Source organism: Heterocephalus glaber, unplaced genomic scaffold (assembly GCF_053883595.1).
Source record: "Heterocephalus glaber isolate CG9 unplaced genomic scaffold, H.glaber_assembly_v1.0 deba00000071, whole genome shotgun sequence".
Classification (NCBI taxonomy): Eukaryota; Metazoa; Chordata; class Mammalia; order Rodentia; family Bathyergidae; genus Heterocephalus; species Heterocephalus glaber.
In genome coordinates this window covers 2,470,238-2,497,079 of record NW_028258137.1, presented here as the reverse complement: position 1 = coordinate 2,497,079, position 26,842 = coordinate 2,470,238, and the positions used below count along the sequence as shown (strand labels likewise).

Sequence of the window (26,842 nt, the reverse complement as noted above, 5' to 3'; positions counted from 1 at the left end):
AGCACGAGACACAACTTCCGCCCTGTGTGAGCGAGCATAGCACGCACAGGGAGACACACTGAGGCCAGGCAGCGTGTCCTTCCAGGAGGCTCTGCAGCACAGACCGGCCCGGCACAGCTGCTTACGGGGCGAGAGGGGCTTCGTGGCAGAAGGGGTGTCTGAGCGGGGTGTTGGGGTGGGGAGCTGTGTGCCAGGCAGCACCAGGAGTCAGGAAGACCAGCCAAGCTTCCGGTCGGGTAGCACATCTGGCTGTTGTCTCGGTCTCCCTGGCCACGTCTGCACACACCCCTTCTGTGTGGCCTCGAAGGTGCATCCTTTCTGACACCCTGGGGTGGATCCGCCCCTGCTCGGAGGCCTTGGGTTGAGGCAGAGGTGCCCGGGCTCCTGAGGGATGGAATCTCGGGGCTCACATCTTGGCCCGGCTGCTGGGCGATGCTGGGGCGTCATGGAGCCCCGATTCACCTTAGTCTCCTGCCGGGAATCCCGCAGCCGTGCCCACCCCTCCATGTGCAGGGGCACAGGGAAGGCGCCGGGTGAGCGTCAGCCCCGGTCCTGGCCATCCTGGCCACCCCCACCTGCTGCGCTGCTCCGGGAAGCCAGGCAGGCACAAGCCAGGCGGCACGTGCAGGCCTCGCCACGCCTGTCCCTGAGGCAGAAGCGCTGGGAGCTGCAGCCACACCATGCAGCCCTTCCTCTGAACCCCAGGCCTCTCTCATGTGCACTGCCCAGCTCCGCCTTTGATGTCCTTTCCGGCTTTTGTAACGCGGCTTCCTGCTGGGGGCGGGGACGTGTGGTTGGGGCAGAAGACTCACTTTTTGGCATCCAATTCTCCACACGCCGAAAATCAGCAGGAGTGGAGCCTCCAGCTCAGATGCAAGGGGAGCCTGAGGTGTCGGCTGGCTTCTGTCTCTCCTTCTTCTATCGTGGTCAGTCTTGGGGTCGCCTGGGAGAGGAAGTCCTGTGGAAGTGGACGCCCAGAGGGGTGGAACATGGGGCTCAGGGACACTCAGGTCTTGTGTTTGAGAACCCTGTGTGGAAACCCGCTGAGGAACTGTGGGTGCCAAGCCACAGGCATCTGAGCTGGACAGCAGTGTACACAGCGAGTGACCTGCAGTGTGGCCGGGGTGTGTGCTGCCCAGGGACCTGCAGTGCCCACAGGGCCCCTTGGGCTAGGTGTCCTCTGAGCCGCCTCACCCAGCGCAAGGCCTCAGGGGCGGAGCAAACCATTAAAATGCGAGCTCCACTGCTGCAAGGTGTGAGGCCAGGAAGTCCTTTAGCCTCGGGACCCAGGTTGTTCACCTGGGAAATGGGGACGTAGATTCCAGTGAGGATCTGGGCCGCTGAGGGGGCTGAACAGGGCGATTTGTGAGCTGCAGACCATGATGCTGGGAGGAGGAGAGGGAAGGAAGAAGAGGAGGAAGAGAGAGAGGAGGAGGAGGAAGAAGGAAGGAAGAAGAGGGGGAAGAGAGAGAGGAGGAAGATGAAGACAGAGGGCGAAGGGCACCAGGGAGGGAGGCCTGACAGCCCCGTCCCTGTCCCCAGCCCAGCTCTCCTCCCTGGCTCCGGCTTCCTGCCTGGGATGCCAGGCTCCTTTGAGCCCAGGGCTGCCAGGTCCACCAGGGCCCTCAGGATGTGGAGCGGGGAGGGCACTGCAGGAGCCACATATAGGTTACTATTTTTCATTGGTTGGGGATGAAAACTGAGCTTTCGAAACGTTATAAAAGCTACACAACCCAATGTGAAAAGTGACACTGTAGATTGTAATCAACCTGCTTCCCACATCACCTTTCTCTTGCTCTCTTTGGTTTTTTGAGATTCGCTCTCATGATGTAGCCTAGGAAGGTCTCGAACTCACAGTGATCCTCCACCTCAGCCTCCCCAGAGTCAAAGGGACAACACCCAGCCCAGGCTCTGCAGAGGGACGGGGACCTGGGAAAGAGGGTCTGGGCCACACCCTGGCAGCGTCCGCTCCTGCGGTCCCCATTTCCTAGGGCTCCATGGTGCTACAGGGCAGTGGATGGCGGGCAGAGCCTGGCGCACAAAGCAAAGTCCTCCCCTAGCCACAGTGGGCACTCGGGTCAGTGTGGAGCTGCAGCGACACTCCCATGGGTGCTGCAGAGATGCTCCGAGCAGGAGGGCCTCGCTGGCCTGGCACCTGCTCCCACCGTCCCGGCCATTGGTGGCAGCATCAGGCACCGCCCACAGCTCCTCCTCGGCTGAGCCCAGCTGTGCAGGGAGCTTCCGCACCCCAGGCTATTCCCACGGTCCCCGCCTGACCACAGAGCAGTGACCTCAGGGCCACCGCCTGTGACCGGCTGCGTCCTCCCTCTGCAGGGCCTGGACACCAGCGGGGCATCTGACTCGCTCCCCGCGGGGACAGCGCTCTGGGCTTTGATGTCTGTGTCGACTCCTGGACAGGACGCTCTGGGTCCCCCCAGGGTGACAGCCCTGGCCCTGAGGCTTGAACTTGTTCTGGCCACAGATGATAACAGCATCCTTGTTCTTTGCTCCTCACACGCCCGGCAGCCACGGGAGCGTGAGATCAGCACACAGCCCTGCAGCCACTTGGCCTCGGCGCCACATCGGGTCCTGCATGTTTGCCAGGCTCCCAAGCCACTGCCAGGGCCTCAGAGAGGATGCAGGCGCCGTCCCCTCCTCCTCCTCCCCCTTCCACCCCGCTGCCCACTGCACCTCTCACCCTGCCCCTCGTCCTCCGTCTTCCCCTGGGGGCACTCGGTGCCAGCCGTGGGGGAAGCCCTGCCCTCAGGGGGGCTGCCAGGCCCTAAGACATCAGGAAAGGGATGGCTGCACCCCATTTTCAGGCACAGAAGCTCAGGGAGCTCTTGGACCCCGGGGGGGCAGTACGCAGTCAGTGTGAGGGTGGGGTGGGCTCTGGGAAGCCACTCGGAGGCGGTGGGCATGGCCGGTGCAGACTGGCAGCCCTGGAAGCGGCTTCCTGGCTCGCGGGGCCCAGTTGGGACACAGGACGCTCGGGGCAGGGGAGATGTGGCTGGAGCTGGCCCAGCACTGTATTCAGGGACCTGGGCACCCCGGGACAGGAGGCGCAGGACAGGGACAGGTTGCCCGGGACGCGGTCCCTCAGGGCTGTGTTGGACCCATGGGCACTCTGGGCACAGGTGACCCTTCAAGGTCACCACACAGGCGACACAGTGAGTCCTAGACGGCGCTGGTGTCAGCACCTGGGCAGCAACAGGGACAGGAGGCAGGGGAGAGGGCCTAGCTGGCCCCTCAGGAAGGGTGGACAGCACTGTGTGAGGGCTGTGGAAGGGAGACCAGGGGACGCTGTGCTCACCGTCACTCCCAGTGCTGCGGAACAAGCAGCCCCACGCCCTGGGGAGCTGGGAGCTGTGGACGCCTTGCTGTGCGGCTTGGCTCTTCCATGGGCCCAGACGCGCAGGGCCAGGCGGCTGCTGTCCAGAGCTTCCGGCAGGGCACATGCCTCCCTTCTCCACGACCCCCCAGCTGCCAGGGGAGTGATGGCCACGCCCAGGACGGGAGGCAGCAGCTGCCGAGGGCGCTGGGCTTCTCTGAGGCCATGGAAATGGCCTAAGACCGCTGACAGCTGTGTGTATCTCTGAGCAGACTCAAAGGTACAATCCCCTCTCCGTTACTGTGATGAAGGATCGGCACCCAACCAAAAGGTGACCCGTCATCGAAGCCTGGCCTGCCACACGGCACAGATGACAACCACCGAGCTTGGCTGTGAGTTCAACTCCTGTGGCTGTAGCATTCGGGCTGTGTGGCCTGTGCAAACCCCGGACTTCTCTGAGCCCTGTGTCCGGCCTGCACGTGATGGGGTGATCCGCACCTTCCTGGGACGGGGGTGGAGGAGACATAGGGATCCAGGCAGTGCCCTGCTGCGTGTCCTTGTCGGCATGTGAAGCGCAGGGTGCGGAGAGAAGAGAGGAGCCTCCTCCCTGGCCTCCTGGCTGAGCCCTGGCCCTGGCAGTGTGGGCACCGTGGGCCCGCGGCCAGCATTTCTACGCATCGCCCCTGTACTGCCCTGCAGTGTGGTTTGGAGGCACAGGACAAGCTCATGGCTCAATCCCAAGGGGGTGCGACTTTCTCTGGGCTGTAGGTCCCCAAAAGGACGACACTACAAAATCCCGGCCCCGCAGGGTGCACCAGAAGGGCCCTGCCACCGAGCCTGCCCTGCTGTCACAGGGACCACGAGCTGTGGCCTGCGCACATGCTGGGCTGCAGGACAGACTGGCAGACATGGCCCCACAAGCGGAGTCCAGTGGAGGGCCCCGCCAGGCCCCAGCCCTGGAGCCAGTGCCCTGGCTTGCTTAGCTTCCCTGGGTAGGAGGGGCCCTAAGCTCACGGACGGTGTTGCTCAAAGGACAGAAGGAGTCTCAGGCCCCAAAACCCTGGGTATGCAGCTAGGACCCAAAGGCCACCTGGGGCTGCTGGTAGTTGCAGAGGGGAGAAGGGGCATCCTCAGAGGCCACAAAGGGGCCCAGCAATGCCCTAGCCTCGGCGCTGTGTCCCTAGTGCTGGGGATGGTACATTTCCGTTGTCTCTGCTTCCTGGCCGTGCCTTGGTTCCAGCAGCCTTGGGTGGCTTCCATGGTGGCCAGGGAAGGGCGGAGCTCCAGTGCCCGCCTCTGCTTGCCCAACGATCCTGGGCCGGTGGTGGTGCCAGGGCCAGGTCCCTGGGCCTGGCTCAGCCTCAGGAGGACAGGGCCAGGACACAGATGCGTGAGGAACTCTGGCTTCCACCTCCCAGCTCCGGGTGGGTGGGGGGGGTGCACAGCGCCTGTGGTGACCCCTGGATGGACCAGCTGGGACCCAACCGGGGCAGCCGCAGGCAGACAAAGGCCCGGCGGCCAGGACGGGGTCGTCACTCTGCGCGGTGGCCGGTCAGAGGGGCGCACTGGGTGGTCCTGGAGCTGTTGTCAGCCCCTGCGTCTCCAACGCCTTGGCCCCTGCTCCAGGTCCTGATGTCAGAGCCCCTCCGTCAATCAGTCAGCAGCTCCGGTGTTTACGAAGCCGGACGCTGCCCTGGGCCGCCGATAAGGATGGCAACAGTGACAGCGGTGACAGTTGGATCCTTGCAGCGCCCAGAACGGGCCTGGATCCACGATCCCAGGCACTCTTCACTGTGTGTGAAATGGGCAGCATTCTTACAGCTTCTACTGGTGGGAAAGCTGGGACATAGGCACAGGGGCTCTCCCGCCACCCTGGCGTTGTGCCTGCCAGGTTGTCACTCATGAGCCCGTCCACCTGACTCACTGCGGACACAGTTCTTGCCCCTAAGCCTTCGCCTTCAGAATAAGATGTAGAGAAGAAACAACTTTTTTTTTCTAGTGTACATTGTGGCATCTGCAAATGGTAGCTGGCATCATGGCGGCCGTTGTCATGGCAGCCATTCTGTGACACTGAGGAAGAGATGTCTGGGAGGATGGTGTGGGAGGACACGACCAACTGTCCACACACAGAGGGCAGAAATTCACAAGATAGTTATGGAGCGAGCATTAAAAAGATACTAATACAAAACTCACCAGACTCAAACCCTTGTGGGCCTTGAGGAACAAAGATGCCAGCAGTAGGGAAGAAATTCTCCCAACAACCTGAGCGGACTGAGGGAAGGGTTGTTGCCCCGTTGAGCTCCCGAGTGAGAACCCAGCCGGTCCAGGCCCAGACTCACACTCAGCATGCAGGGCAAGCAACACATTCGGAGTGGACACTAGGCGGTAGGGAAGAGCCGGGAGCATGGTAGACAGGAACCTCCGGGCTGTGCCTGCCCCCGTGGGTGTCCTCGCTCCCCAGGACACAGTGGTGGCCCGCTCCACTCCCACAGCTCGCACCCCACCCGGGCAGGTCTTGTCCCCTGTGCACCCCGCGAGCTTGAGTCATCGCCTCACAGACGCCTGTGATCCGCCCTCGTCTTCCTCCTCCTGCTCTCCGGAGACCCGGCCAGGGACCCAGGGTCTCCATCTCATTTCAGCAGCACTGCCTGTGGCACGGATCTGACCTCAGGCCTGTGCAGGGAGGTGCTGGGAGCTGTGACCGTCACTGGGCTGCCACACCGTCCGTCCCCAGAGCCTCGGAGGACAGAGGCACCCCGGGAGGAGGTCACTTCCAGGGCTGGTGAAGGGGAAGAAGGGGCCTGAGGTGCCCTCGGGAGCTGGGGTCTGAATGCTCTTTCTGGGCTTCCTCATGACAGGCTCTGTGTGCGATTCTTTGATGACCCACAGTTCCGAGCTCTGGGGACAGGCACCGTGGACACCCCACAGGCCTACAGACAAGCGGCTCTGCCCCGGGTGCGGTGTGGGTGGAGGCCAGCTTCCTCCAGCCAGGCCACAGCAGCCACAGTGAGGGGGAGGCCGACAGCAGAGCCCACGGGACCCGCGGGTGAGGGACACTGGACGCTCGCGCAGTGAGGTGGACCAGGCCCGCCCTCCCGTCCTCGCCGTCCTGAGCCCCGTGTTCTGGCCAGGCTGGCCCTGCTGTGCTGTGGCCTCCCACCCCAGTGTGGCCGGCACTGCCTGCTGGCTGTTCCTTGCTGACCCGAGGGACAGCACCTGCGACAGGGCCATGCACAGCCTGCATCCCGGGGAGGAAGCTGCACGGAGCCCATCCTCTTGCTCCGTCCCCTTGCCTCCGTCCTCCCCAAGTCCGGGCCGGCCACCGAGGTGGGTGGGGACACAGCAGCCAGCGCCTCCGGATGATTTATGGGCCTCTCGCCAGGGTCCGCGCGTCTCCGAGGCCCACTCCTCAGGCCAGGATCACGGGGTCGTGGCCGGGAAGGTCAGCAGAGGTCAGATAAGGGTGACACGAGGCTATCAGTGAAGCCTCCTGTGGCAGTGCTGGCTGGGTCGCTGGGTCACTGTGCCTCAGGGATTGAGAGAAGTGGAACCCACGCGCTGGCTCCCCATGGCCCGGCCCCAGGGAGACAGTGGAGGCAGGAGGGCCGGCCCTCGGCCACACCGGGGACCACTCATCGGGCACCGCGAGTGCTCCGGCTGCCGTGTGACCTTGCGTGGTCCCCACGGTGCTCATGGTGCCCACGCCCGCTGTGCTCCAGCCCTCGGCCTCCCTGGGGGGCAATGAACACAGCCTGAGTAATCCCAATCCACCACGGGGTCCCCGTCCCCAGGCTCCTCCTAGAGAGGGGACAGTGAGCAGAGGGTGGAAGGGACCCGAGAGACAGGGCTGTCCGGGGTGTCCTTGGGCCTGTTCTGCCCACACCACACCCCCAGTCTGAGCCCAGGCACACCTGGTGTGGCTCCCCGGCACCTCCCCTTTCTCTCTGTAACTGGACCTGGTTTCTGTGGCTTGTGGCCCTGAGCAGCAGCTCCCCAGAGACCCGGCAGGGAGGGCAGAACCCTCTCCTGTATTAGTGTAAGGATTGCAGCCACCCTGTCCGGCAGGTCTGACAAGGCTTTGTTTTGTTTGGTGGTTGATTGCAGTGGGGGGATTGAACCTGGGGCCTTGGCACTGAGCTCCATCTCCAGCCCTTTTTTTGTTGTTTTGTTTTTTTTGTTTTGTTTTGGTACCAAGGATTGAACTTGGGACCTTGCACTTGCAAGGCAGGCACCGGAACCACTGAGCTAAATCCCTGGCCCCTCCAGCCCTTTTATATGTATTTATTCTGTGACAGGATCTCATCAAGTCACTAAATAGTCCAGGCTGTGTTTCAACCTTCCACCCTCCTGCCGCAGCTTCCCAGAGTGCTGGGGTTGCTCATATGCACCTCTCTGGGCCAGCAGGCGTTATTCAAACACAGACTCACCATCCAGGAAAGAGGGGGACACACAGCGGGCTCTGAGCCTGAACCTGCCTGGCACCCAGGAGCCCAGCCGGACCTTCTAGGTCCAGAACAGAGGGCTGGGATGTGACTGGATCCCTCCCGGTTCCAGGTTCCGTTGGTTTCCCCAGGCTTCATAGCCTCTAGCAGTCTCACAAACCAGGTGGAAAGAAAATGGATCCATTTATTTCTTCTTTGTTGTTGTTGCTGGGATCGAACACAGGACCTTGCACATGTGAACAAAAATTGGATTTCCTACTTCTTTTACACACTCTTTTTTTTGGTACCAGGGATCAAACTCGGGACCTTTTGCTTGAGAGAAAGGCGGTGGAACCACTGAGCTACATCCCCGGCTCCTACTCCTTTTGATTCATCAGTAGAGAAAGGGATGATGCAAAGGAGATGAATGTGCCAGGATCTGGGAGCTGTTGTACTAAGTAGGAAGTGGGCAGCGAACGGGAAAGACAGTGGTGGTTTTGGGAAGCAGAGAGGAGACCAGTTCCAGGCAGGGTGGGGGAGCCTCTGGGCTCATCGCTCTTAAATTCCAAACGAGGGCCGGGGATGTAGCTCAGTGGCTCTACCATCTGCCTCGAGAGCACAAGGTCCCGAGTTTGATCCCCAGTACCAAAAAAAAAAAAAAAAAAAATCTGCAAATGAACCCTGTCAGAAGCTGAAGGCGAAAACCTGGAGCGAAAGGCAAACCGTGAAACTCAGGGTACAAAGGTGTCACAGGGGGTCCCAGGCCCTGCTGTGGTGGCAAAGAGTTAAAGATGACAATGTCCAGGAAGGATGATTTGAGGAAAGCTCTCCTACCGTGTATATATACACATATTGTTCTCCTATGGTATATTGCCGGTGTGACTGTAAATCCATACAACCTTTGGGAGACCAGTCTGGCCAGGGCAGTGGACGTCTTCAAAGCACAGATTGTCGTTGTATCTCTAAGGACTGCCTCAACCAACACTCAGAGATGCTAGACAGACAGAGAGACAGACAGCTGCTAGGTAGCTGGATGGATGGATGGATAGATGATAGGGAGATGCTAGCTAGCTAGATGATAGACAGACAGAGAGACAGACAGATGTCCTTCCTACTCTTGCTTATGGACTGGAAATGGCCATGTCACTGGCCTACTGTGGCCGGCCTGGCCAGGCCCTTGGACGGACGCTCTAGAGGGACAGAGCACATTATCCAAACCCCTACAAATGGGAGAAGAGGGAGAGTTATAGGACAAATAGGTCATGAGGCAGCACTCGCATTTTGAAATAAAGTCTTCGGCTCGTTGCCCTAGAAAACCAGCCCTCGGGATAAATCCAGCCGTGACCAACAACTGCCTGACTACATGTGAGACCCAGGCCAGTGCCAGCACTGCCCCGTGTGGTGGTTTTTGTTCTGGTTTAAGTTCTCCTCTTGCTTCCCAGGTTTTCTACCCCACGTATGTACTGTTCACTCTCTTGACTCTTTTTTTTTTTTTTTTTTGGTACCGGGGGAAGAACTCAGGTCCTTGCGCTTGTGAGGCAGGAGGCAGAACCACTGAGCTACATTCTGGCCCTCTAAGACGTGCGCTCCTCCTGTGTCTCTCCAGCTGCTCTCTTTGCTGTTGTTGAATCACAAGAGCGTGCATTGCCCCTGAGCCAGACCTGATACAGACTGCACAGAGCCCAGGACCCGGCTCACGATCCGGCCCAAGTAGAGGACAAGGCACCATTTCCATGTAGACAGTGGCCCGGGGGCGGGGGTGCCCGCTGTGCCCACTTTACAGATGGGGAAACTGAGGCTCCAGAAGGCAAATGGTGGAGCGGGGCCTTGGATGGAGGCTGATCTTGGGGTCCCTGCTGGACCCGAGGCAGAAGCTCTGGGGGCAGGGCCGCAGGTCCCAGAGGGGCAGGTGACTGGAAATGATGGGCAGGACTCCTCTGGGAGGTGCAGTGGGCCTGGCACCAGCCCCGGAAGGGACCTGTGCACCCAACCCCAGAGCCTGTGATGCTCTGGACCGGGACCAGGGCAGAGGGAACAACCGAGAATGCCACAAGCAGAACCGCACAGGCTCCGAGCGGACCTGAGCCGCATGCCTAGGGTGTGGCCAGGAAGAGGCAGGACAGGTGGAGGCCAAGCACAGCCACGGCCAAGGGACGCCCGGCCACCAGGGGGGCAGGAAGGTGCCTCCCTGGAGCCTCGGAGAAGGGCAGCCTTGCTGATATCCTGGAGGGGGTCCTGGGAATTGAACCCAGGGCCTTTGCACTGAGCTCCGTCCCCAGCCTTTTTAAAATTTTTAAATTTTGAGACAGCGTCTCACTAAGTCACTAAATTGCCCAGGCTGGGCTTGAATTTGAAGTCCCCCTGCCTCAGCTTTCCAGAGGGCTGGGATTTAGCTGTGTGCCTGGTTCCCGCTGATAGTTTGCTGTAAGATTTAACAGACTCTGAACACGGAGGGGAGGCGCTTTCTGTTGTCTGAGCTACGAGTGGTGCTTGTTACAGCAGCTGCAGGAAGGCAGCACCCAGGCAGGGGCCCCGGGTGGCCATCCACTCCTGCCCTGGCCCCTGCAGCAGCTGGTTTGGGCAGAAGAAAGCCCGGTCGGGTGGGTGATGCAGGCCGGGGCTGGGCTGTCCAGAACTGAGGCTGTGGCTCTCTGAGCCCTGACAGGACTGGGAAAGGGCCCTTTTTTGGGTAACGGATAGGGCTCGTGGCACCCCCACTCAAGTGGCCTGGCTGGGGAGGAGGCCGCAGTCGCTGCTCCCTCCCCACCTCATTGAGATGGATGCGGGTGGCCGGCCACCCTCTGGCCATCCCCGAGCAGCGACCTGGCCACACTTGCTCTGCACAGCGCTAGGCCGTGCCTCCCTGGTTTGACTCTGGAATCCAGGGTCATAAACTTTTAAAAATAGGCACAGGGCTTCCAGTCTCGTTAAAGGGGCACTGATTTATCGGGAGTGCTGGCATCGGCTGCAGGACCTCTGGAACTTGCCAGAAAGTTCCTCCTCTGGGCAGGCAGCCCGCCCATCCCTCTGCCCAGCCTCCTCACTGCTAGATTTCTTCCTGGCAGAACCAAAGGGTGGGTGGCACCTGGGGTTCCTGGATGCCCCCACCCACACCCAGTGCTCTGTAGCTTCACCCATGTTGCCACAGCAACCAGATCCACCCTGATTTTCAGTCCTGGGAGTGCCGGTGAGGCCAGAGGCAGCTCTTTCCCACAAATCCTGCTTCCTGCCTCTGAGCCCTGGCTGCTGGTGATGCAGGGCTCAGTCTCCCACCGGGCCTGGGTGCAGGGACAGGAGACAGGGGACAGAAGACAGGGGACAGGGGACGTCCCTCCCCACAGCGGCCAGGCCAGGCAAGGCCTGAGCCCACGGAGGACAGAGAGGGACGTGGACTGGTGCCAACAGCCTGTGTGTCTCTAGGAAGCCGGAGCATTCTTGGCCTGGTTAGGGGAGGAATAACATTTCTGAAAATGGGATTTTGTGGCTGCAGCAAAACCCAAAAATGGGCCAGTTCTGGAAAGTCAGCCATCAGCACGTCCCTGACAGACAGCACCGTTCAAGGATTGTGCTGGGTGCTTCTAGCAGAAGAGCCCCCTCCCGGTGTGGCTTACACGTGGCATTAATTTTCTTAACTGTTGAGAAGTCCCATGGTCATACAAGATAGCATTGGGTCCTACAAAGTGTCAGAGTTGAGATCTTTTCCATTTTCTTGGACTTTCCTTCATTGTGGCCTCCTGGTGCCAAGATGACTGCCCTGTCTCCCCCATCACATGCATGTTCTAGTGAGAAAGAAGAATCTTATGGCCACTCTGCTTGCAACAGCTTTGCTACACTGTGTCACACAATCACACCTGGCTGAAAGGGTGGCTGGAAAATGCAGGGTTTGGGGGAGGGGCATTGTGGATTGTTGTTTTTTAAGATGGCTGTTGAAATTTGGCTCTGCAGGTAAGAAGTAAAGGAATATTGCGTGGTTACCACTAGTTGTGACCACATGGAGCTGAGCGTGGTCTCGGCTTGTTTTGGAAGTGGGGAGATATTTGAAGGGTGGGTTCCAGAGATGAAAACCAACAAGCTTCACTGATACCCTGCCCCCAAGTCAGAGGCGCCGTGCTCTAACTGGGGTGCTCTAGAATATTGGGGTTCCAGCCTCAGCCCAACTCTGCAAGCTTCTCAGCTCCACCGGGAGAGAGGGAGGCAGGGGCTTTGTTACCCCACGAGTCAGCCAAGGACCAGGGACCGCCCTGGGCTAGGGAAGCAGTCGCCAGGCTCATGGCGGTGGGAGGGGCCTAGGTTCAAGGGCCTGGGACAGGGAGGAGGAGGCTGCTGCTCACACTCGGGATCACTTCTGGGGGTTCAGCTGGGGCAAACAGGACGGAATGAGCACCTTTGTGGGGACATCGTCTTCATGTTTATGGTTATTTCCTTCACAGCATGCAAGGAGGCTTCTTTCCTTAGATATATTCCTAGAAATACGATTTCTGGGTCAAAACCTCTGGTGTGTGTTAATTTTGTAAAAACATTTACTCTTCCAGAAAGCAGGGGGTGGCTGCTTCTGGTCTCCTCTCCAACACTGGATGTTGCCACTGGAAAACATCTTTGCCAACCCAGCCGATGAGGAAATAACCACCCTGTGTTTGTTCTACGCGCGGCTCTGGTTGCCGGAGAGGAGGGAGCGCTGCCTTGCACACTGAGAGTCCCCTGGCTCTCTTTGCTGCCTTGTCTGTCTGCGGAGCAGCCGGTTTGCTTGGGGGCCTTCCCTGCACTGCCCGGCCTCCGAAGCCGCGCTTGGGGAGGAGCGCCGTGTTCACTGGGTCGTGTGGGACCTCGGCACCCTGGATAACGCACGCCCAGGGCCGCCAGCGGAGGCGGACACTCTTCAGTGACCATCTCGGGTGGCATTGGGAGCAGGCGAAGGGGCCTCTGGCTCCCTGACCACGCTGCCCAGGACCCACGAGGATGTTTCCCAGCACAGCGATCGGGCCCAGCAGTTGGGAGAACTTTCAGAGACGCCCAGCAGCCCCTCCGGAACGCTCGAGTCAGCCCTCCTGGTAAACGGAGTGTGAAGACGCAATCCGCCGGCCCTCTGCTGTGCTGGGCTGATGTAAGCAGGCGCTGATTTATGCCTGCCAGCCCAAACAAACATCCCTGTGGGCCATCGAGCTGGGATCTCCTTGTGCTTCTGCAGGGCTTTTAGTTCTCTTGACAGAGGGAAGCAGCACATTTACGTCATGGAAGGAGGAGTGGCGAGTGAGATGCAAGCTGGAGGATGAGGATGACAGCGGCCTGGGGCAGCTGTGGGGCCTGGTCCCTCTGCAGACAGGGCCAGCCCGGAGCAGGCAGCGGGGCCCACATCTGGGTTGGAGACGACTCCCACGGCATCTTGAGGGTGGCAGTGCTCAGTGGGCCCCTCTAGCCCCATTCCAGAGCTGGGCAGATGGAGGCAGCAGGGATCTATTCTCTGCCTTCTCCTCCATCCCCTTAAGTTCTAAAATTCAGATCTGGCCAGGCATAGTGGCACCTGCCGGTAATCTCAGCACTCTGGCAGGCTGAGGCAGGAGGACCCCAAGTTTCAGTCCAGCCTGAGGAACTTAGCAACTTATCGAGACCCTGTCTCAAAGCAAAAAATAATAAAAGGGTTGCAGGAGCGGCTCTGTTCCAAGGCCCTGGGTTCCGTCCCCAGTACCTCAGGTCTGCACGAGCCTGCTTTGTCCTGGGGGAGAAAGTGTCTGACGAGGTGGGAGCCTGGTTTCCAGCTCCCGAGCCCTCTTCCCTCCTCTCCCTGCTCTCCCCACACAACATCCTCCTGGTGCTCACCAGCTCCCCCAGGTGCCCTGTCCCAGCTCTCCTGTCCTGAGGCCTTGGGTCCTGTGGGTCTCCCCAACACCAAGGGGCCAGCTGCATCCTCTGCTCTGAACTTAGAAGTAGGAGGTGACTCGCTCCAGCCACGGCATGAGGCAGAAGTGACAGCAGCTCAGGGTGCACAAGCTGAGGCCTGCGCATCTGCTGTATGGAGAGGGGACAAGCCCAGGCAGCCCCCTGGGTGCACATGGAAGAGGACAGGTGGAGTCTGGGTCAGCTGACTCCCAGCCCGGCCTTTGCACACGCTGCCTGTCCGTCTGGACAGCTCCTCTCCCTCCTTCCTGAGTCCCACGGGCCCCAGGCTGGACTCTGGCCTCTACAGCTATCCCCGGCCTCTGGTCTAGGTTAGGGTGCTCCAGGCCTCCCTGTCCTTAGGGCTCCCTTAGCCACCTGCCTCAAGAGGGCCGTGGCTGCCTACACAGTGTCCCCCAAGAAGGTGGCTCCACACGCACACAGCAGGCCCACAGCTGAGTCTTGGGAAGGCAGCACAGCAGGAGCGACATCGGCTGCAAGCCACTTCCTGCATGTCCTTTAGGCCAGGCTGCTCCCAGCGGACTCCTGGGCTTTAAGAGAGGCCTGGCCTGGCCTCACTGGCGGAGGAGGATGCGCCTGCCCATTTCCCGAGGCCAGGGTGGGAGGAGCATGCGGGTAAAACTGGGGACTCTTCCCAGCTCAGCAGTTTGGGAGGTCAAGGGTCCACTCTGGCCTGGTCTGACCTTGTTTCAACCACATTTGCAAAGACAGCTTCCAAATAAGTTCGCTTCCCAGGTACCGGGGTGGGGCCTCGGGACTTCTCCGGAGCATCTTAGTCTGAGTTCTTCCAGAGGGCCGTAGGTGCGGCTTTTCTGGAAAGAATTATAATTATAGGCATCAGAAGCCTAAACATGCAAGTAGCTCTTGGTCCAAATGTGATTTCCGATGCATTAATCTAAGGGAAAAGATGACATATGCATGCAAAGATCTCAGTGCAAAATGGCTCAGAGGGGTGCTATTTTACAAATGCTCAAAAACAACAGATCCCATGACAAAACGGGCTTTCTAACATTTAGAAATGTCCAAATAAGACAGTTGGTTAAATGTGGAGTCGGTTTGTCTTTCAGACCAGGGGCTGGGAAACCTCCCCCGTGAGAAGCAGGAAGTAAATATTCAGGCTCCGCAGGCCATGCAGCTTCACCTCCGCCGCCCGCCTCTGCAGGACCCTGACAGCCGCTGCAGACCAGACGTGCATGGCAGCTGGTGGCATTTCAGTGAAACCTTATTTACCTGAACAGCACTGCCAGCTCCCGTGCAAGGGCAAAGAGCAGTAGACTGCTGGACACAGCAGAGCGGGGACCTCAGTGTCCCGCAGCCTGTGCTGGGGCTGTCTGGGTCGGCCCTCCCCCAGGGCACAGGTGTAAGTGCACCCCGAAACATCCCTAGGGGATGAGAGGAGAGGAAGCCAGAACAGGAGAGGCCACCCCGGGACTGCGCTGGCCAGCCTCTGCTCCCTCCCAGGGGAGAAGCCCGGTCCTGGGCCGTGCCTCCCTCTCCTGGGGTGATGGGGTTTCTGGGGTCGGGACTGCTCCTTTTACCCCAGGTCCCAGGAAAGCCTGATGTCTGCATCCTCACGGAGCTACTGTTCTCACGAGAAAACCAGTAAAAATACACAAATGATGTCATGGCAGGAAAGGGACCTCGTCTCAAATCCGTATGTGAAGTCCAGCTCTGCTCAGCACTCAATTCATAAAGCAGGGCATGAGGTGCACAGCACAGTGTGGCTCCTTTTCATACCATTTTCGCGTGTGGGTGTCTATGTGAGTGGGCTGTGTGTGGATGGATGGATGCATCCACATATATGGCGATGTTTGTGTGTACTAATATCTGTGTATCATGTCTGCACATCATATCTACCAATTCTATCCGTCCACCCATCCATCCATCCATCCACCTATCCTCCCATCCATCCATCCATCCATCCACCCACCCATCCATCCATCCATCCACCTATCCTCCCATCCATCCATCCATCCATCCACCCACCCATCTACCCATCCATCCATCCATCCATCCATTTATTGTTCTACCAACTATCTAGCTAGCTAGCTAGCTACCTTCCTATCTCCCCAGGGAGGAGAGAGCTGGGTATCTGCATCTGCGTTTGCACTTGGCAGGACACAAACTGAGTTGTGAATGTGTTCGGGGTTCCTTTCTTGGACCTGTGCAGCTCAGACTTCTGCACGGTGAGCATCCAGTACCTGCACAGCCTGCGGGTTCCTGGGCACTGTGGCTCCCGCGGCTGGGTGTGGGGCAACTGAGAGGTGCCTCGGCAGGATGGAGAGACAGGTGCATCACCCTCTCTGGGGAAGTGTGACCAGGGCCTCCCTGTGTGGACCTGTGAGCTGGGGCCAGTCCTCAGTAGAACTAAGGTTCTCAGGCCAGAGGCCACTTCTACTGAAGGCACAGAGTGGGTCTTCCAGGGAGGGGAGGGGAATCTTTTTTTTGGTACTAGGGATCGAACTCAGGACCTTGTGCTTGTGAGACAGGCGGCAGAACCACTGAGCTAAATCCCTGGCACCCTAGGGGGGAGATGAATCTTGAAGAGAGGGGATGAAGGTCAGAATGCAGCCCCCTGCCCCGTAAGGGGACATGGTGGGGGACAGGACAGGTGAGGGCTGTGTGCTTGGGCCTCTGCCATGCAGGTGCTCAGGCGGGTACCTCGGATACCCCAGGGTCCTTGCATGCACCAGCCCCTCTGTGCAGGATGCCTGCTCTCTGCTCATCACATGAGTGGCTCCTTCTCCTCCCCTGGTCCCAGCTCCATGGCCACCTTCTCCCCCAGAGAGGTCGATCCTGTTTGCCCTTCAGCCTCCATGTCATCTGCTCCCCTTTCTCCCCTGGGCCAAAACTCAGTTTCCCCATGATTGTCTGGTGACACCTAGCCCCTGCAGGCCACAGCTTTGTCCCAGGGCCAAGATGGAGTAGACAGATGCTGCATAAAGGGCAGCTCCTCTCCCAGCCTCCCTCCTGGGGAACGGGACCTGGGGGCACTGTTGGGTCCAAAGCTTGCAAAGGACGAAGGCATGGAAGGGCTGAGCTGGCCTCATGCTGCCTTTTCTGCTCAGGCTCAAAGTCTGCCCTGGCCCTGGAACTGCCACCTTGCCTCCAGATTGTTCCAGAGCCCCACTGCAGCCTGTTCAAAAGGCTCCAGCTGCTATCAGGAAATAGCTCAGGAAGGTCTCCATTAGACACAAGAAACTGAGATGCAATCAGCAGGCCTGGAATGCAGCGCGGTGTGGAGTTGGTGACCAAGGAGTAGCTCAGACGAGAGGACTCGCCCGCCTGCCCATGGTCCCTTGCACCTGTCGGGGGTGGCAGGTCCGCGTGTCCAGCATGGGGGTGCGGGCTCTGCGGTGCCGGGGGCTCCGTGTGACGCCCAGGGCCTGCGATCCTTGCTTCCTCCCATTCACTGGCACTGCCGTCCTCTTTCAGTTGTGGTCTTGAAGGCCAAACATGAACCAGGATTTTCCATTATGGTTGCAATTTTGGCTTGTAATTTTATCACTCGAATCTAAATCCACTTCAGAAATGCCATAAACTAATTGTCACTGAATAAACTGAAACTTCTGAGGAGTTTATAAAAGTGATTTAATGAGGAGGGAAAAAAAAGAGAAAGAAAATAGAAAACAAATGTTGCCCACAGAATTGTTGGCAAAAAGGTAAAAACTCTCTGTTTCTGCTGAAGCCCGGCCCTGGGCGGGTGAGCCCTGCCCACAGTGGCCCGGCCGCTGGGCACGTTTGTCTAGGAGCCACAGAGTCGGTCTCGACTCCTCCATCCGGGGAAGCTGATGCAGGGAACCGGGGTAGGGCCTGGCCCAGCCGCTGCCCTGAGCCGTCTCTAGCGACAGCAAAGTGACCATTGGCGTGAGAGGGATTCGCGTTCTTCACCAGGCTGTGACCAGGCTCCCAGCAGCCCGAGCACCTGCCAGCCGTGATTCTGAGCTGGGGCTGGGGGTGTGGGGCCCGTGGGGGTCCCCAGTGGGATGCCCACTGCCCACGAGCCAGGCCTTCCTCCTGGGAGCCCTTTGGGCAAGGGGAGAATTGGTGCTCGTGGACGCAGTGCGCCCAGGGCAAGGTGGCCCTGCTGGGAGAAATGGATTCCGGAGAGGAGCAAGTCGCATGGCACGGGACAGCTGTGTGTGTGACCCCATTGGGCTCCCACTGTCCCTGCGGGTCGCCTCCATGTGGCCTCTGAGAGCCCAGCACCCACTGTGCAGGCACCCGGTGCCCAGGCCCTGACGCCCGCCAGGCCCCTGCCTGCCCTTCTTGTCCAGGGGCGGCTGCTGAGCCCCCAGTTTCTCCAGAGCTTGAGATGGGTGGAAACCTCCTGCTCACCCTCAAGGGCACAGTGAGCGAGTGTCACAGCCCCTCTCACAGCCCAGGGCCCTGGTCAGTGTCAGGGTCCTGCTGGTCCCTGTTGTGCCCATTCCCAGCTCCACCAGCCTCTGCGGTGCCCACCACAGTCACCCCTGTCTCCTATCCTCCCTGGAGCCCAAGGTTCCCAAGAGCAGCCATCTTTGGGGTGTTTGGTCTTGGCTCTTCCCCTGCAGATGACAGCGCTGGACAGCTGTGGGAGGCACTGCCAGCCCCGGGCTGTGAGATATGGAGCACAGCCCACTGTCAGCAACTATGCTTTTATTTAATTTAACCTCAGGGGGCCGCCAGTGGCTGTGGTGTCCACACTGAGCAGGGCAGCCTGAACTGTGGGCCCAAGGCCCTCAGCATTGGCTGGGAGAAAAGAGAGGAGAAGAAATAGGAGGAGGAGGAGGAGATGGAGGAGGAGGAGGAGAAGATGGAGGATGAGGAGGAGATGGAGGAGGAGATGGAGGAGGAGGAGGAGATGGAGGAGATGGAGGAGGAGGAGGAGATGGGGGAGGAAGACATAGAGGAGGAGGAGAAAATGGAGATGGAGGAGGAGATGGAAGGGGGAGACTCGGGGACAAGCAGCTCCTCACAGCCCAGTCTGGACCCTGCTCAGCACAGGGTGCACCCACGCGTCCAGGCCCCTGTCTCTGGGTGGCCGTGCGGCACCAGCGAGGGGGACCCAGGGAGCCAAGGCTGGTGAGCCCGTGGGCCGTATCGTGCCAGGAAACTGCCTCTGTTGTCTCATCTCTACAGTGGGACAAAATGAGTCTGCGCTGTGGAAGGAGAGCTGGGACGCTGGGACTCCACCCCTGACCCCAGAGCACCCTGCAGCAGTTACAGCGCATAGTGACGACGGAAAGACAGAGACAGAGGAGACAGCAAAGCCCACACACGCGTGGCCCAGTGAGCGCTGCCCAGGGCCCGGGGATGCGCGGTTAGAGGACGGCCTGGCACCCACTGGGCGTGGCGTGACATGTAGAGACAGGTGGAATCCCCACCTCTCACCTAATGCAAGCGGACTACAGTGCCAGCATAAGCACTGAATGTGAGAACCGGACCAGAGGACTCACAGAGGAAGAGCAGGGAAACTGCCATGACTTGGGCCTTGGCAATGCTCTCTGGCTGTATACAGGCCACAAAAGGAAAAACAGATAAATCCATGCAAGACTCTGTGCACAAACATTAACTGCGGCCCGACTTAGAGTGGGAGCCCAAAGGTGGACGCAGGCCAGGTGCCCTCTGCCAAATAAACACATCCATCAAATGTGGTCTGTTCAGACAATGGAGTATTACTCAGCCATCAAAAGGAAGGAAGTTCCGACACATACTATAACGTGAATGAACCTTGAGGATGTTACGCGGTGGTAATAAACCAGTCACTTCCGCTTATCTGAGGTAGGCAAATTCACAGAGACAGAAAACAGAACGGTGGTCACCACTGGGCCGGAAAGAGGGGGAATAGGAAGTTGTTAAACACAGAGAGAGTTTTGCAAGATGAGAAGACTTCTGACTTAAAAATGGTTAAACGCAAACTTCATGTTATCCATGTTCTACCACAGTAAAAGAAAAAGGGGAAAAAATCCTAGATGGGTGTGGTTGAGATAATGCATACAAATCACTTAAATTTGGTTGGCAAGTGGCAGGCACTCGTAGAGTTTAACATTTCCTACCATGGTGATTATGCTGCCTATGGCTGCCCATGAGAGGCTCCGTGCAGGAGAGAGAGGCAGAATCAGCTCCTGCCGTTGCTCTGCAGCATCAAGCCTCCAGATCAAGTAGCATGGAGGTCAGTAGGGTCCTGTTTACATTGCCGCCCTGGAGAACAGTCCTTAGGTCACAGAGCCCCCGGCAGCACGGACACAGCCTATCCTGGGCCTCCAGCCTCATGGTCACCCCGGCTGCGTGTTGCCAACGTTGGCCACCGCAGAGGGCCAGCCTAGGATGGGCACCAAGTCCAACACCTGTGCCCCCTGGAGCCAAGGCTGCACCTCCGGGAGGAGCAAGATGCCAGATGCTTGTCTGGCTGCCTGGGGCCACGGCTGTGGCCACCACCTTCAGAAAGCCCCCTGGTGGGCCCCAAGGAGCCTTCGAAGACTGGGGAGGGGCTGCTGTCACCTGGCCCCAGGCCTGCCCGTGACCCTAGCTCTTTCTCTGGCCCCAGCCCAGAGCCCTGAGTGTGTGCCGGGCCAGTCCTCCGGCCTGCCGCTCAGCCCCTCATAGGACATCTAGCAGCGAGAGCTGGCCTGATCTCATCGCTTCGGCCCTGGCAAGCCTGGCTCCACTGAAATAACTTCATCTGCAAATAAAATAACTGGGCCAATGTCCGCCTGTCTGACCCCTGAGGGGTGCTCCACGCCGGGCTGTTTTTGGGCACCGAGATGAGGCAGGAGCGGGAGGCAGGGGTGGCTTTAGGGTGGTTTTCTCTCCCTCTTGGAGGGAGGATGGCTGGGGTTCCCGTACCCGCCCTTTCCAAGGCAGGAAGAGTGCGCACCCCTCGAAGCCGTCCTGACTGCATTTACATCACCCGGGAATTTTCTTTTTCTGGCTCAGCCTCGGGCGCAGCCCAGCCGAGAGGCTCCAGGAAAATCGTAAACCCTGCTGCGTGGCACCGGCCTGCGGCCCTGAGACACGCTGGGCTTTGTGTCCTGCAGTGGCAGGGCGAGCTTGGCCAGGAAGCCAGCCGCCAGCTGCCCGTGGGGTTGGCTCTGTGTCAGTGGGGGAGGCCGGGCGAGCCCCCGCAGGTCCTGGAGGGCACAGGGTCACCCGGTGGTCCCAAGCCCATCCTCCCTGCTTGTCCACTCTCGGGCTGGGTGCGTCACACACAGGAAGCCCGGATGGAGCACGCTCAGCCCGCCTGGCTTGGCCGCAGAATAGCTGTGTGACCTCTGGTGACGCAAGTTGCCTCTCCAGGCTCCGTTTCCAGGACTGTAAAACCATGGGAGCCTGGGCGGAGTCAGGTGTTTTCCTCATTGTCTCGTCCTGGGCCCTTATTTTCTCCGGAAAGCAGCCGAGGAGGGGTCTTTCGGGGAAGGGGAAGGCTGGAAAGATGAGGTTCTCTGATGGAAGCGGGCGGTGGCCCGGCGGCCAAGACTGCTCAGCGCTCCCAGGAGGTGGGACGGGGTCTGCGGAGGGGATTCAAGCTGCCGATTCCCCAAAGCCACCCTCCTCGGCTTCAGCCACTCCGACCTCTTCTGCCCCATCCACGTCTGTCTCCCACCTGTCCCTAGTTCACCCACTCTCTACCCACCATCTGCCCCAGACTCGGCTCCATCTGAGACCTGACACAGGCCCCAGCCCACCCCCCAGCTTAGTCTGCCCAGTTGTTCACTGAGCAAGCAGCCTCCTCTTGGAGGTAAAAATAACCCCATTCCTGTGCTCAGTTTGACGGTTCAACACACTGTCCAGGCTGGGGCCCTGTCCTGCGACTTGGGGCCAACAGATTTACACCCTGGGGTGCTGTCTTCTATTAAATGAGGCCCCTTAGGGCTGAGGTATTGAACAGGACTCCTCAGAGCTCACCAGAACCAGTGCTCAGCTCCCCTGCGAGCATCCTAGGGGCAGCAGGCAGTGGCCAGCCCAGAGAGCATGGCTCAGGCCAGGGACGAGGGACAGAGGCCCCTGCCATGGGCAGATGCCCACATCTCGCTGGGGACAGGGGCACAGTGGGACGAGAAGCGCTGGACAGACTGCAGCAAGTGGGGAAGTGGAGAGAGTCAGGGAGACGGGGCGGGGAGACGGGGCAGGGAGGGCACCTGGCAGCCTCGAGTAGGCACAGAAGCAGCCCTGGAAAGGGGGAGAGGTCTCAGCACTGGTCCGGCCCCATGGTGATGTCAGGGACGGCCACTAGCTGCTGGCCTGGCTTCCCGGCTGCCTCGCCTGTCACCAGGGGACAGCTGCACCCGGCCCGGCCCCGGGGACTTGGCAGTGCGGCGGGTTGAGGGCAGGGACAGGGACTGGCAGGCGCCGGCCACTCCCGTGTGGGCCGAGTGGGCCGAGTGGGTGAGGCTGAGCTCCGAGCTCCCCTGAAGAGAGAGGGGTTGGGGAGGCCGGGGCTTCGGGCCCAGCGAGGCTGCCTGCCGAAGCACATCGGGTGCGGCCCACCGCACACCAGCTCTCTGGGCTGGGGTGAAGAGATCCGCAGTCACAGACCGTGTGCAAAGCTTTTCAGGGCCCGGGATGGCACCCAAGTGGCACGGGGCTCATCCACCCCGGGCTCCGTGTGCAGAGAGGGCTCGCTGGTGCCCCCTGGTGGTGAGGACCCAGTGCACTCAGCTGCCCCAGCAGCTCAGGCAGCAGGATCAGGTTTGTCCGGTTCCCTGGATCCAATACACGCTTGAGACTGAAGCTCAAGGAAGCTGAGAAAACACGGAAGGGAAAACAGTGGCCTCCTGGCTGGGTCCTCCTCACCCCCAGGGCCACGCCCAGGATCATCAACTCTGAGTTTTCCTTCTGTCTGTGAGAGCAGAGAGTGATCCTCACCTTGGGATGGTCCAGGGGATGCGAGCAGGAACCCCACCCGAACCCACCTGAGCGGACTCAAGAGGACAAGCAACTGGTGCCCTCCTTGCTGGGAGCTGCCCCCCTCGCCCTGCCCATGGGCATGCTGGAAAGGGCACCTGCGTATAGGCAGGAATGCTGTCCTCCCTTGGGGCCTAAGTGCCTAGAGGGCCTGGGGTCAGGTCCTACGCTGCCCAGCTGCCTTTCCTGAATCAGGGCTCTGGCTGCTGGAGGTGGCAGGATGAGAGGAAGCTGTGGGCACAGAGGGCAGAGGGAGGGAGGGAGAGCTGGAAGCTGTGCTGCCCAGAGCCAGCATCAGGAAAGACTGAGCCCTGCCATGATCCGGGACATCCAGAAGCCCTAGCGATCCTGCAGCCCTCTAGGTGAGTGGCATCTTAGTCCAAGTGACAACAACCAGCAAGGCCTGGGGCCCCTTCTGGCTGGGTGCTCGCCTGGAGCTTGGCATCTTGGACCTTATGCTGTGCCACAGGCTTATGAGTGGCATCATGGTACCCGCCTTAGGCTTGTGGAGGAAAGGAGGAGTGACTTGTTTCAGGCTACGGAGCAGCAGGCTGGGAGGCCGGGACTCACACACCGGCTGGGCCCCTGGTCAGCCTGATGGACACCCGTGGGGGTGGGTGGGGGATGATGGGGGATGGTAGGGAGCTGGGGGCTGGACGAGGACTAGATGGGTGGATGGAGGACAGATGGTTGGATCCTCGATTCCAGCATTGGCTTGTCATCTCCTGTGACTGGCAGAGAATCCAGGTGCTGCCCTGGGAATCGGGGTCTATACCAGCAAATGTCTCCAGAGCATCCGGGCTGGGAGGGGAGGCAGAGGGGGCAGGCTTGGGAGGAGGAGGGGGACTGGGCGGAGGGTGCAGGAGAGTGGGGAGGGCCCCGGGTCAGGCTAGGGGCTGGGGACGGCTGGGTCCCTCGCGCTGTTCCCACAGGTCTCCCCTAAGTGAGGTGCAGGACCCCGTGGGCCACTGGGAGCTGAGCCTGTGCTGTTCAGGAGGTGCAGAGCCCTGAGCGGAGGGTCCTCTGCCCTCCAGCAGGACAGACAGGGCTCCGGGGTGGGGGCGTCTGTGTGCGCATGTGCACATGGGCACCCTGGGGTCCCCAGGGCCGTCTGCTGGAAGCGTGGTCCCCAACAACACAGGGCTGGTCCCAGGGCCCAGGAGAGATGGTGTTTTTCACCTCTGCCCTCTCAGGGATCCACACTGTGCCCAGGGAGTGGCTTCCCTGTCCCCTGATGACAGCGAGCTGGTCCTCTCCACCCCGGCCGGACAGCACCGAGGTACCCGGGTGCCTACACTGCGTGCTGGACCCCTGCCTCCGACAGCAGCGCCCCTCTTGAGAGATTAGCCTGCCTCGAGACGGAAGACTAAGACAGGAGCACGGCTGTGAATGTTTAGAATCAGTTATCCACAGGCATCCTGGCTCATCCTGGTTACTTTATAATGCATTTATGGCACAGATACCGTATGGATGTACTGCCTGATAACTTGTATACCCTAACATAAAGTTATGTACAAGTAGACAATGTGCAACATTATTTGGCATCTCTTCCTGCACAGTGTTCTGGCCTGCTGCAGTGGCCTCACCAGAGAGCAGCGTGCAGCCCCACGGCGAGCTCCCCAACAGGAGTGGGGTGCTGAGGCCAGGGAGGAAATGGGGTGGGAGCCCAGGCTGAGCCCCCAGGGAGAAGCCCAGGCTGAGCCCTCTTCCCAGCCCATCTAATCTCCTTAGAGAGTCTTTCTCAGGGTCCCCCAGCATCTGGTGGGAAAGCACATAAAACAGGCCCTTGGTTTACGAGGCCCGCCCGGCTCTGGGCAATGTCCCTGAGATAAGGGCCTATTAAACCGTACGGGGTGGGGCGCTCTGCTGTCCTATGCTGCCGCCCACCTCCCCCGGCTCCCCGGAGCTGGCCCCGGATGCATGTGCCTTCATCTACAAGGGGACACTATGTTGAGCCCCCCCTGGGCTGGCAGGTCACATGGGGATGGGGTGCCCACCCCGCTCCTGGCTCCCCCAAATCCAGGGGCCCAGCAGGCCCACCACATCCGCCCAGCAAAGCCCTTTTCTGTGGCTTCTGCATCTGCTCTGGGGACGCGGTTAGCGCTGTGCCCGTAAATGACCTCGATAGCAAGACACAAAGCACCCTGGGAAACCGCACGCTGACATACAGCAAAACCACAGAGGCGCGGCAGCCCAGAGGCAGAGCAGTGGACTTCGGTGACAATCAGCCCTGGAGCCCCAGAGCCCAGCCCTTCCACTCCCGCCCCCGCCAGGTAATGTTAGCTGGGCAGCTGGCCAGGCAGCATGGGATGGCAGTATCTGCAGGGATGAGACCTCGGGCCATGCCCTCCAGGTGGTGACCAGAGGGTAGGGCAGGGGCTGGCACCTGGGGGCAGGCGGTGGCTGTGTCAGGTCTGGGGGACAGCTGCTTCCACAGCGGATGGTCTGGGGCCACTGGCGGTCAGAGAGGCTGGCGGGCAGGGGCACAGCCAAGTTGTCGGTCCCCTGCCCACCTCGAACTAGGACCCTTGAGGACCTCCAGGGGCGATGGTGGCTGTTCCACATCTGTCCCCAGATCCTGGGCACATTCTTCCTTCTGCCAAGTAGAACCTGGCACTACACAGGGAAAAGTGGCCAGGCTGGTGTTCCTGCCACCCCCAGGTCCAGAGCCAGTGAACCTAGTACTGAATCCCGCAGAACAGGACCCACGGGGGACCTCGGGCCCAGCCGAGCGAGATTCACCCCGCCTGTCTGGCTCCGGCCTGCTCTGTAATTCCGAGACCCAGCTGAGCACAGAGGTGCCAGTGTCACTCTGGTCATGAGCTGATGGGAAGCGCCCGTCTCAGCAGCCCAGTGACTGCCCTCAGGTGGCATGAGTCCCCTTCCACAGGGGTTTTGTGCCTGTCTCAGGAACCCTGGGCCCCTGGCCAGACTTCCATTGACTCCAGGGGACTCCAGCACCTCCTGCTGCAAGGTGCTGGCCTTGCAGGTCCTGATCAGTTCTGGGTCCTGGGTTGGGTTTGGGCTCTGTGGCTTGGGGGCATGTGACCCGCCAACACCGCACCAGATCTGAAGAGCTCATCTTCCTGACTTCGAGACAGGGATACGAAAAGGACCCGCAGACCTGCAGGGGGTGAGATGGTCATGGAAAAGTGTGAGGACAGTGGCTGCACCTGCAGTCTCAGCCCGCCCTGTCACCGTGTCTGTATCAGAGTCGTAACGGTGACCCTTGCTGTTTTCAGTCCTGATACAGCGCAGGTCCCAGGCCTCATGTGTCTCTGGACCAGCGCTTCACCCAGAGCCTAGCACACAGTAGGGGTGCAAGGATCTTCCCTTCCTGGACCTAAGTGGCTCCTGGGATGGAGGCTGCACATCCATGCTGGATGCACTTGTCCCCTGCATGCAGGCCCTGCCAGAGCAGTGCCACATCTCCAGGTGGCTCTGGGTCTGGGGCCTGTGCTCTCTGGGGGACACACCCAAATGGACTCTGCTCACCCTGCAGGACCCTGTCAGACAGAGGTGGCCAGGTGGGGTGGGGACAGGGACAGGGACAGGCACTGGCAGCCTCAAGCGCTGGCACCAGGAGCTGGTCCTGCACTGAGTCAGGTCTGCACACTTGGCTGAGGGGGCTGCTCTGCCAGAGATGTGAATGCCCCTGACCCAGGAAGCTCGAGGTAGCCTGCACAGTGATCTCAGAGGATACAAACAACACCCATCTCCACTCCCTGGCTGTGCAGCCCAACGTATAAGTCACAGGGCTGCTGGCGGTGAGTAATATAGAGAAAGTGACTATCAGGCAGCTTTCCCATCCCTGGGGCAGAGTACCAGATACCCACAACTTAAGGGGGCAAGGTTGGTTTTGGATCATGGTTTCAGAGGGTTCAGTCCGTGGTCAGCTGGCTCCAAACCAGAAACTGCATGGTGAAGGCAGGTAGTGGAGGAAGCTGCTTACCTGAGGGAAGTCAGAAGCAAAGAGAAAAGGGAGGAGCCAGGAACAAAAACACACCCTTCCAGTTCACACCCCAGTGACCACTACGAACCAGGGCCCCCCCAAAAGCACCTCAGCCATGAACACATCCATGTACGAATCTATTGATGATCACGGCACTCCATGATCCAATTACGCCTCAAAAGCACCACCTCTGAGCACATGAGATTTTGGGAGACATTGTAGACCTAAACCATCGCAAAGATGCAAAAGTACACTGTGAATTATGGGAACCCAGGTAGAGCGCTGCCATCTCTGCTGGTACCATCAGCATCACTCCTGGCCTTCTGCTCCCCAGACCTGGAAGCCCTCAGCTGGGAGGAG

General features: G+C 59.9%; 1 long non-coding RNA gene across 1 annotated transcript; it reads left to right on the top strand.

Annotated features, from left to right (window-relative positions):
* Positions 1–672: 672 nt before the first annotated feature.
* Positions 673–17,483, top strand: LOC147830581 (uncharacterized). Its single transcript, XR_015447065.1, has 3 exons — positions 673–926; positions 12,285–15,830; positions 16,713–17,483. It is a non-coding gene; the product is annotated as an uncharacterized LOC147830581 (long non-coding RNA).
* Positions 17,484–26,842: the final 9,359 nt, after the last annotated feature.